This window comes from Vicugna pacos, chromosome 28 (assembly GCF_048564905.1).
Source record: "Vicugna pacos chromosome 28, VicPac4, whole genome shotgun sequence".
Taxonomy (NCBI): domain Eukaryota; kingdom Metazoa; phylum Chordata; class Mammalia; order Artiodactyla; family Camelidae; genus Vicugna; species Vicugna pacos.
The window spans coordinates 2,745,755-2,754,984 of NC_133014.1; positions in this window are offsets into that span (position 1 = coordinate 2,745,755).

The following is a 9,230-nucleotide window of genomic DNA, read 5'->3' on the forward strand; positions in this document are numbered from 1 at the left end:
CAGTGAACTCAGTCAGTAATGTTGTGTGTGTTCCAACTGCTCCACGGATGGCTGGTCCCCGTCTCTGCCTCCCCTCGAGCCTCCCTGTCCCCTGAGACACAACAGTATTGAAACCAGGCCAGTTAATAGCCCTGCAGTGAATGACCTCTGAGTGTTCAGGTGGAAGGAAGCGCCACACGTCTCTCACCTTAAATCAGTGCTGTGCACCGGCAACATTGTCAGCTGACTGTACTTCAATAACACACACACATATGTATGACTTAAAAGGTGAAAAAAAGCTCAAAAAGCTTCGTGAGGAAGGCTGTCGAAAGCCGAGACAGGCTGGGAGCTGGGCCTCTTGTGTCAATTAGCCAAGTCACAGCTGCGAAGGGAAAGTCTCGAAGGAAACTAAAAGTGCTGCTCCAGTGAACAGGGGAATGAGACGAAAGTGAAACAGCCTTCTTGCTGATGCGGAGAAAGTGTTAGTGCCTGGAGAGGTCAAATCAGCCACAACGTTCCTTTTAGCCAAAATCTAATCCAGAGCGAAGTCCCAGCTCTCTTGGAGTCCATGAAGGCTGAGAGGTGAGGAAGCTGAGGCGGAGGAGCGTGAAGGCACACAGAGGCTGAGGCTGGTTCATGAGGCTCCAGGAGGGACGCCGCCCGCGTGACGGCACAGCACAGGAGGAGCAGCCGGTGGCGGGTGGGGAGGCCGCGGCAGGCTCCCCGGGAGACCCGGCTCAGGTCACTCACGGCGGTGGTCGCGCTGCGCAGCAGGTTCCCAGTGCAGACGAAGCAGCGGCCTCTGTGGGAAGCCCACGCCGCCCAGGACTCCACGGCCAGAGAGGGGTCAGTGCCCGGCGTCAGGGGCTGTCAGGGGCTGTCAGGGGCTGTCAGGGGCTAGTGCAGCTGATGCCGTGGCGCTGAAGCCACTGCTCATTTACCGTCCAGAAGTCCTGGGGCCCTGAAGGATGAGGCTGACTCTGCTCTGCCTGTGTCTGTAAGTGGAACAGCAGGGCCTGCACGACAGCACATCTGTTTACAACACGGTTGCTGGATATTCTTAATCCCACTGTTGAGACCTACTGCCCAGAAACAAAGTTCCTTCTGCAGCATCACTGCCCCCTGTCAGGGCACCTGGTCCCCTGAGAGCTCTGAGGGGGATGGACAAGGAGGTCCGTGTTGTTCTCATGCCGGTGACACAGCATCCACTCTGCAGCCCACGGACCCAGGAGTCATTTCGACTTTCAAGCCTCGTTATTTAAGGAGTACGTTTCCTAAGGCTGTGGCTGTCGCAGGTGGGGATTCCCCTGATGGATGTGGGCAGAGTCCACTGAAAACCTTCTGGGAAGAGTCACCATTCTAGATCCCGTTTAAGAACATTCCTGATTCATGGGAAGAGGTCAAAATACTCACATTCACAGGAGTTTGGAAGAAGTTGACTCCAACTCTCCTGGATGACTTTGAGGGGTTCGAGCCTTCCGTGGAGGAAGCCACTGCAGACGTGGTGGAAACGGCAAGAGAACTGGAATTCGGCGTGGAGCCGGAAGACGGGACTGCGCTGCTGCGTCTTAGGATGAAACCTGAACAGACGAGGAGCTGCTGCTTATGGATGAGCAAAGAAAGCAGTTTCTTTCTTTTTTTTTTTTAATTGAAGTATAGTTGGTTTATGTTATGTTAGAGGAAGGTGGTTTCTTGAGATGGAATCTACTCCTGGTGAAGATGCGGTGAAGACTGTTGAAATAACAGCAAAGGATTTCAAATATGACATAAATGTAGTTGAAAAAGCAGTGGCAGGGTTTTAGAGGATCGAGTCCAGTTTTTAAAGAAGGTCTATTGTGGGAAAAACGCTGTCAGACAGCACTGTATGCTGTGGAGAACTCACTCATGAAAGGAAGGGTCAGTCGACGTGGCAAACTTCACTGTTGTCTAATTTTTAAGAAATTTCTTCAGCTACCTTCACCTTCAATAGCCAGCACCCTGACTAGTCAGCAGCCGTCAACATGGAGGCAGGACACCCCAGCAAAAATGTTATGACTCACTGAAGACTTAGATGATGGTTAGCATTTTTAAGCAATAAATATTTTTAAATTAAGGTTTATACATTGTTTTTTCAGACTTGCTCGATGCAGGGTGGCCACAGCCTTAACTTGTGGAAACTGCAGGTCTGTGGGGCACCTGCGCTTAGTAGGACCACAGGCTGCGGGCGGGGGAGACAGGGAGACTGATGTCGTGGGCACTGTGAGACCCCAGGCCTGGCCTTCGGCCTCTCTGGGTCCCACCCTGGTGCTCTGCCCTACTCTGCAGTCCCACCCCAGAGCCTTTCCCCTGTGGCAGTGTGAGTCAGCTCGCTCGATGGGGCAGTTTGCCTGTGGCCCTACTAGGCTGCACTTTTGTTAGGGGTAGTAGCCTCATTTTTTATCATCTTTTGACACCCTCTGTCCCCACATGGATAGGGCCCTCGACACAAGTCTGCTGTCAAGTGACTGGAGCTGGCATTTCCGATGACTAACTTTGAGAGCAATGTTTTAATTCAAGGAACATTATAGCACGATAGTGGATTACAGGAGGAAAGGAAATGACCGGCCGTGCACTGTGTCATACACTACATGCTGCTATGCCGAAATTCACCTAACACTGCGAATCTGCGGAGGGGCAGCAGGAGGAGTGTTGAGGCTGGAAAGTGACACTGGGGCTCATCCAAAAGGCAGGTCAGGAATTCAGGGCTGAGGGACGCCCAGGCATTGTTCAAAAGCCCTCACGTCAAGGCACCCACGCCGTGGTGGTCGCTGGAAACAGGTTTCCCCTCCGCTTCAGGGAGGCGGCCAAGAGGACACGTTCGCTCCGGGCTGCAGAGCCCCACGCAGAACGGCAGGGAGGTGTCGGCCATGTTTCTCGCATAGTCTTCATTAAACTTCTGGTTCTGAGCTTCAGTGAACTCCCATGACTCCTAAGAGGGTAGTGGATAGCACACTCAATGATATGCTCGCACACTTTAACCACTTTGCACATCAGCCCCTTCCTCTCAATTCCTAACGTCCCCACACAGACACCAGCTCCCTGGCTCCAGGTGACCGCCCCGCTTGGCGGGGGAGGTGTCTGCAAATAGCTTCGCTCTGAAACGCTCGGAACGCGGGCTAATTCTCCGCATCGCACCTTGAGCCCTCGGACAGGCCAGCGCTTCCCGAACCCTCAGTACATCTAACTTTCTCCTTAAGGTAACAGGACTGATTTTTCTCATCTTCTCTGGGGTGGCTGGAGGGCTGGTGCACGTGGCTGCCCCGCAGAGCTCTCTGTCTCGTCTGTGTCCCTAGTGCGGGCAGCGTTCCGAGTTGAACACGGCTGAGGCCTCTCCTTCCCAGCCTAGGTTCTCATTGTGTTCACGGGTGATAAAGCAATGGCCTGTGAAGGGACGGTAGGGTTGGTTAACTTTGCTTCACACTTAATGCAACAGAGTATTCAGACGTTTTTGTCTTTCATAACTGAGAATGGCCACAGAGCCTGTAGAATGCAATTTCCCTTCTGACGGCTCCCTGCTGTCAGCTTCACATAGGCTCTCTGAGCCGTACAGCGTTATTTTCATGTGTGAAATGTAAATTTGCTTAATTTTCTAGGAGTAATAAATTACATGGTTACATGATTTATCAATGGGATTACAAGAAAATTAGATGCTTTAGTGTTATCAGCAAAATGGTGGAGTAGGAGATACCAGCCTTCACCCCTAAAACAGCAGCTGGCTATCCATGAACAAAAGCAGTCCTGAGACATTATGTGAGGTGAAATAGGCCAGATATAGAAAGACAAATACTGCACAATCTCACTCATGTGGAATCTAAAAAATGAGACAAATGAACTTATTTACAAACTAGCAATAGACTCACAGACATAGAAAACAAACTATGGTTACCAAAGGGGAAAGGGGGTGGGGGGAGTGATACATTAGGAGTTTGAGATCTGCGGATACACACCACTGTATATGAAACAGATGAACAACAAGTTTCTACTGTACAGCACAGGGGACAATATTCAATATCTTGTAGTGACCTATAATGAAAAAGAATATTATGTGTAACTGCATCACTTTTCTGTATACTTGAAACTAACACATTGCAAATCAACTCTAATAAAAATGTTAAAAAAAGGGAAAAAAGAAATCAGATTCATTAAAGATCAAATTGGAAAATTTCTCCTTTGAGCCTTAAGTTTTTGCTTATTTTATCAAACAAAAGGTACCAGAATTTTTTTTTTTCATTTCCCTAAAGTAGTTACAACCTCAACAAATTTTGTCTCCATTAAGGAGTCACCAGCGTGGGAGCTGGGCTGGGGGCTGCAGGTCCTGGCTCCAGCCAGGCTCCGACCACTCAAGGTGCCTCCGTGGTCACTCTCAGTGAAGGCATTTTGACTAAGCGGCCACCCTCCCAACTTGTAAGGCCAGTGACCTTTGTCACTGTCCTCCAGAATGTGGAGGGAGGAACACTAGCGTCCTGGAGATTAAAGGCTTTGCTTGAGAAAGAGTTTTTTGTTAGGTGTATTTTTGAAGCCCCGAGTTAAGCAGAATTAAAGCAGAGTTCCTTCTCAGAAACATATTTATGCTCTGGGGCTCCAAGGGGGCGGGTGGTGGGTTCCCACACTTCTCTGAGGGTGAGACGTGGGCTCTCTCTGAATAAGGCTTCGAGAAACTGGCTTCAGAAAACCCTTCAGGCAGTGATTCACCCAGCTCGAAGGCAGAAACCCAGTTAGGAATCAGTGAATTTTCTGTTATGGGGGAAAGGCAGAGCACGCACACATCACCTTTTCTCCTGAACGGAGAAAGCTCATGGTTCATTTTCATGTCACGTATGTAGCTGTTTTTCATGACATCAAATGAAGTGTGGTAGACAATTTTGTCTAAAACCTCTTCTTCTAGGTCCTTCCCCAGGAATTGCATCATTTATCTGATCTCACGTTTTGGATCCTGTTGGCAGGAGTAGAAGGTGGCAGTAGATCTTTTTCTGCCCAAGGAGAAAACGTAACAGTCAAACCTTAGCAAGCCAAGCATGGTAAGAATGGAGAAAACATTTAAAACCAATGTTTTAAAAGCCTGTTAGTTAATGTTTAGAAGTAGTTCTAACAATTTATGCTTATTATTAGTATTATTATGTGTAGATTTGTGACTATCAGATCGCTAAACATGGCGGTTTCAAGTGCCATTCCATGAACACAACCCTGTTTCCTCCGTGCTTGAATGGACGCTAGCGGGCAGGCGGGAGTGTTTTATCTGGGAAGCATCATTGGCTTCACCCGTCGGGGAGGGGGGGGCAGATAAGACACTTTTTGGGAGGAGAGGGCTGTCCTTCAAAGTAAACGAGACGTGTTTCCTCTAAGTGGGCGTGGAGCCTTGGGGCATTCGCTCCCACGTCCCGTGTCCCGTATCTCCCATGTCTCGTGCTTGCCACAGGACTCTGGGCCGGATGGGGACGTCTGTTTACAGATGTGAGGCCATGTACTCTGAAGGGAGGGCTCCAGGTTGGGGTAGGTGTCTCCTGTAGGGAGTCTCGGGCCCTGGCTGAGCTCACATCCTTACGGCCCTGCTGACTAGTCTCTGCAGCTCTCAAACAGGCAGGGGGCTGGAAGCCACAGGGACCACGCTGACACCTCGGAAAGCTGCAGATGGACAGGAAGAGGGGTTGGGCCCAGGCCAAGTAGAAGAAGGAAGGGGCAGAGACCTCTGTCCACCAGAGGGGAGCAGGGAGAGCAGCGTGGTTGACAAGGACCTGGGGACCAGCCAGGGCTGCCCTGGGCTGTGCGTGCAGCTCATGTGTGAGGTTACGGCACAGACTTCAGAGCAGGACGTCACATGCAAAAGTGTTGCTCATGGGGAACTTATATTTAAAACAAAAGATCTTTAGTATTTTAAGAAAGCAAACCAAAACAGTTCCACCCTTCCTCACTAGCTCTTTCCTGTTAGATTCCTAATCCTTTTCCTGGGAAGTCAGAGCAAATAATGGGGGAGGTAGCCATCCTGGAAGAAGGAGCCTGGCTCGGTCCCTCCTGAGTGAAAACTGGACTGGAACCCTTCACATGGTGCCAGCATTGGCCCTCCTCCCACAAGGCCCTGCAAGGCCCCAGGCTGCCGCCGATGGGAGGGAAGGGGCTGCCCGCGCCCGGCCCCTCCCTAAGTCATTTCCTCCTGTGATGCCCACGGAGGGGGAATCACTGCCCGCACTGGCCCCTCCTCCCCTTCTCACCTGGAGTCAGCAATCCCAGGTACCGGGGATTCCAAGAACCCCCTTCCCTGCTCCTTAAAGCGGAGCTGAGCTTCTGTTAATGGGTCTCACGTTGGGGCGCCCGTGGAGGTCACCCGCCAGGGCAGTTCACCTCAGCTTCTGAGGCCAAGTTAACTCTCGGGGCTCTGGTCTTCTCTGTGAGAGTGAGGTCAAACCGCAGGGTCTGAGGACTCTCCCCAGAGAGTTTTTGAGTGTCGAGGCATAATTAACGTGCAGTGAAATGCACATACCTTCAGTTTACATCTCGATGGAGTTTCATTTGTGTACACGCCCACGTAGCCAGTGTCAGGTCAGAATGAGGCTGTCTCCACCCCTCGGAGAGTTCCCTTCCCAGTCGACGCCTCACCACCAACCCCTGCCCAAGGCAGGCGCCGTCCGGACTTTATACCCATGGAGAAGTTCCTCCTCCTCGTGACCCTCATGCTGATGGTGTCATCCATGACCTGCCATCCGTGTCTGGCTCCTTCCTTCCACGTCGAGCAGATTCACGGGGCAGCTCCTGCCCTGCTTCCCCCACCCCATCTTCTCTTACTCTGTCCTAGAGGCCGCTTTGTCAGGAAGATGTTTAACTCACCCTCTTACCTTACGGGTATGTCCTTCATGTTTATTTTACTCCCTTAGAAGGATGAAGGTTATGAATAATAAAAGCCATAGAAGCAGACAACTTTCGTTTCTGAATTTTTGAAACTGGAGGAGGAAATAAAGCAGTCAATAATCCAGGTAGGCATTTTTACAATCCAAGTAGGGTAATCCAAGTATTAGGCTGTATTTGTCAGCACCAAAGGTTGACAGAACTGTTCCAGGGAATTGAACAAATTAACCCGTGTTTTTTGAGCCAGGTCGGGCACCAGTTTCCTCCAGGCTGATACCGAGTCTTCTGACAGACTCTGCAGCCACTGATCAGGCCCGCCTCCCTTTACCTCCGTTTTCTCTTTGTCACAAGATCCAAGAACTCGACCTGCTTCATTTCGTCCTTAAACCTGACGTTGCCCAAATTTACCCTCTGTCTTGGTGAGGTTGTCACCGGTGATTAGGTTCTTGTCTTGCCACAGAAAGAATGAATCAGAGACGGGACTGGGAGGTTAAGAAAGTAAAGTGAAGATTTATTGAGAGGTGGATAGGACGCTCTGAAGGGGAGAGCGGGCAGGCTCAGGTGGGCAGCTGCCCTGAGTTTCTTTGGCAAGTTGGTTGCACAGGGTGTAAAAATGAATGGGCAGAATGTTCCCTGGGGAGGGAAGGGTTGGGGGTCGTATTCCCTGAGTTCCATCCCCGCTCCACCTTCCCGAGTGGGAGAGGGATTTCTGTCCTTATTTAGTCTGGATTGAAAGTGTCATGGCCTCGGTGCATGATGGGCACGTCTCATCTGCAAGGCTAATTTTATTGAAATGAGGGTATGATGGGGCTCCAGGTCCACTGGAGGTGGCATCTCCCACCATTTGAGGTCGAGTTGGTTCTAACCAGTTTATGTCGTAGCCTCACTGTCTGTGTCGTCCTTTTAGTGTTGTGCGTGCACCCCCGCCTTCCCTCCTGTCCCGTCCTGAAGACGACTTCCCTTTGCTACTGATACTGTTACAGTGAAACAAAACAAATGAGACAAACTGAGCTCCCTGCCTGCGTGTTTTGTGGCTGGACTGTGTCTCAGGGCTTTATGTGCTTCAGCTCACTCATTCCCCAAATTGTATGAGGTACATACGGTCTGACACCAACTCCTATGTGTGCTTTTTCCCAACAGCACCAAGCAATTCTCCAGCACCAGCTGGGTGTGCTACAGTTCAACTCAGTTCTGACACCACCACCTGGACCCCACAGGTTAAGGGCTCAGTCCTACAGGACGGCCCCCCACCCCCCATACGGACCTTAGTCACTGGTCCAGGTTGTCATCTGTGCTGCTGTCCGACCGGCTGCAAGCTGGAGGACCCCTTCCCTCCCTCCTCCAGTTTGATTAGTTCACTAGAGTGGCTCTTAGAACTCAGAAAGTACTCACTGGATCACCAGTGTGTTGTAATAGGATACAGCTCAGGAACAGCCAGGTGGACAAGGTGTGGGGAGGGGGCATGGAGTCCCATGGCTTCTCCAGGAACCACCCTCCTAGCACCTCCAAGTCTTCACCAACTGGAAGCTTTCCAAACTCTGTCCCTTCAGGTTTTTGCAGACGCGGCAGCAACAGGTGTGATTGATTAAATCATTGGCCATTGGTGATTGAACTCAATCTCCATCCAGCCCTTCCCCTTTCCCAGAGGTCAAGGGGTAGGGCTGAAGTTCCAGCCCTCTAATCAGGTGGCTGGTTCCCTGGCAACCAGTCCCCACCCTTTAATGAGTAGGGCTTTCCCAAAGTCACCTCATTCATGTAACAAAAGATACTGGAGCGGCTCTCCTCATGGGAAATTCCAAGGGTTCAGGAGCTCCGTGCCAGGAACCACATGAACATCAAATATATATATTTCTCATAAATCACAACATCACAAGAGATATGAACATTGATTTCATTTTCCAGATGAGGAAACTGCCTTAGGTACCAGCAGGGAAATGGTGACTGAGACAAAGAACCTAACGCAAAAGAATTGACGACCCAGAGGGCGATACAGACAGGTGAGTTGGTAGGTGTGGATGGAGCATCAGGGCCACACCGGGAGCCTGTGGGAACCTGTGGGAACCAGAGGGAGGATGCCCAGCCTGCTGTGGGGGCTCCGCAGAGGGCCTGGCTTGAAGTCTAGGCTCAAGTATCCCCAAGCCCAAAAACCATGACTGGTCTGACATTCCATGCTGCCCCCATCTCCGGGTTCCTGCTTTTCCCAGGATTCACCTTGGGCTCCAAAAAGGCCACGTGAGCCTTTCTGTCACCCACGTGACCCAGCGCCAAGACTCCCTGGACCGGGTATTGGTCTCTGGGCTCTCTCCTCTGCTCCCTCCCCTGTACCTCCAGTGCCAGGGAAGGACCTCAGGACACGCTTCCTCGGGGCTGCTACCCCAGCTTACCCTCCAAGTGTC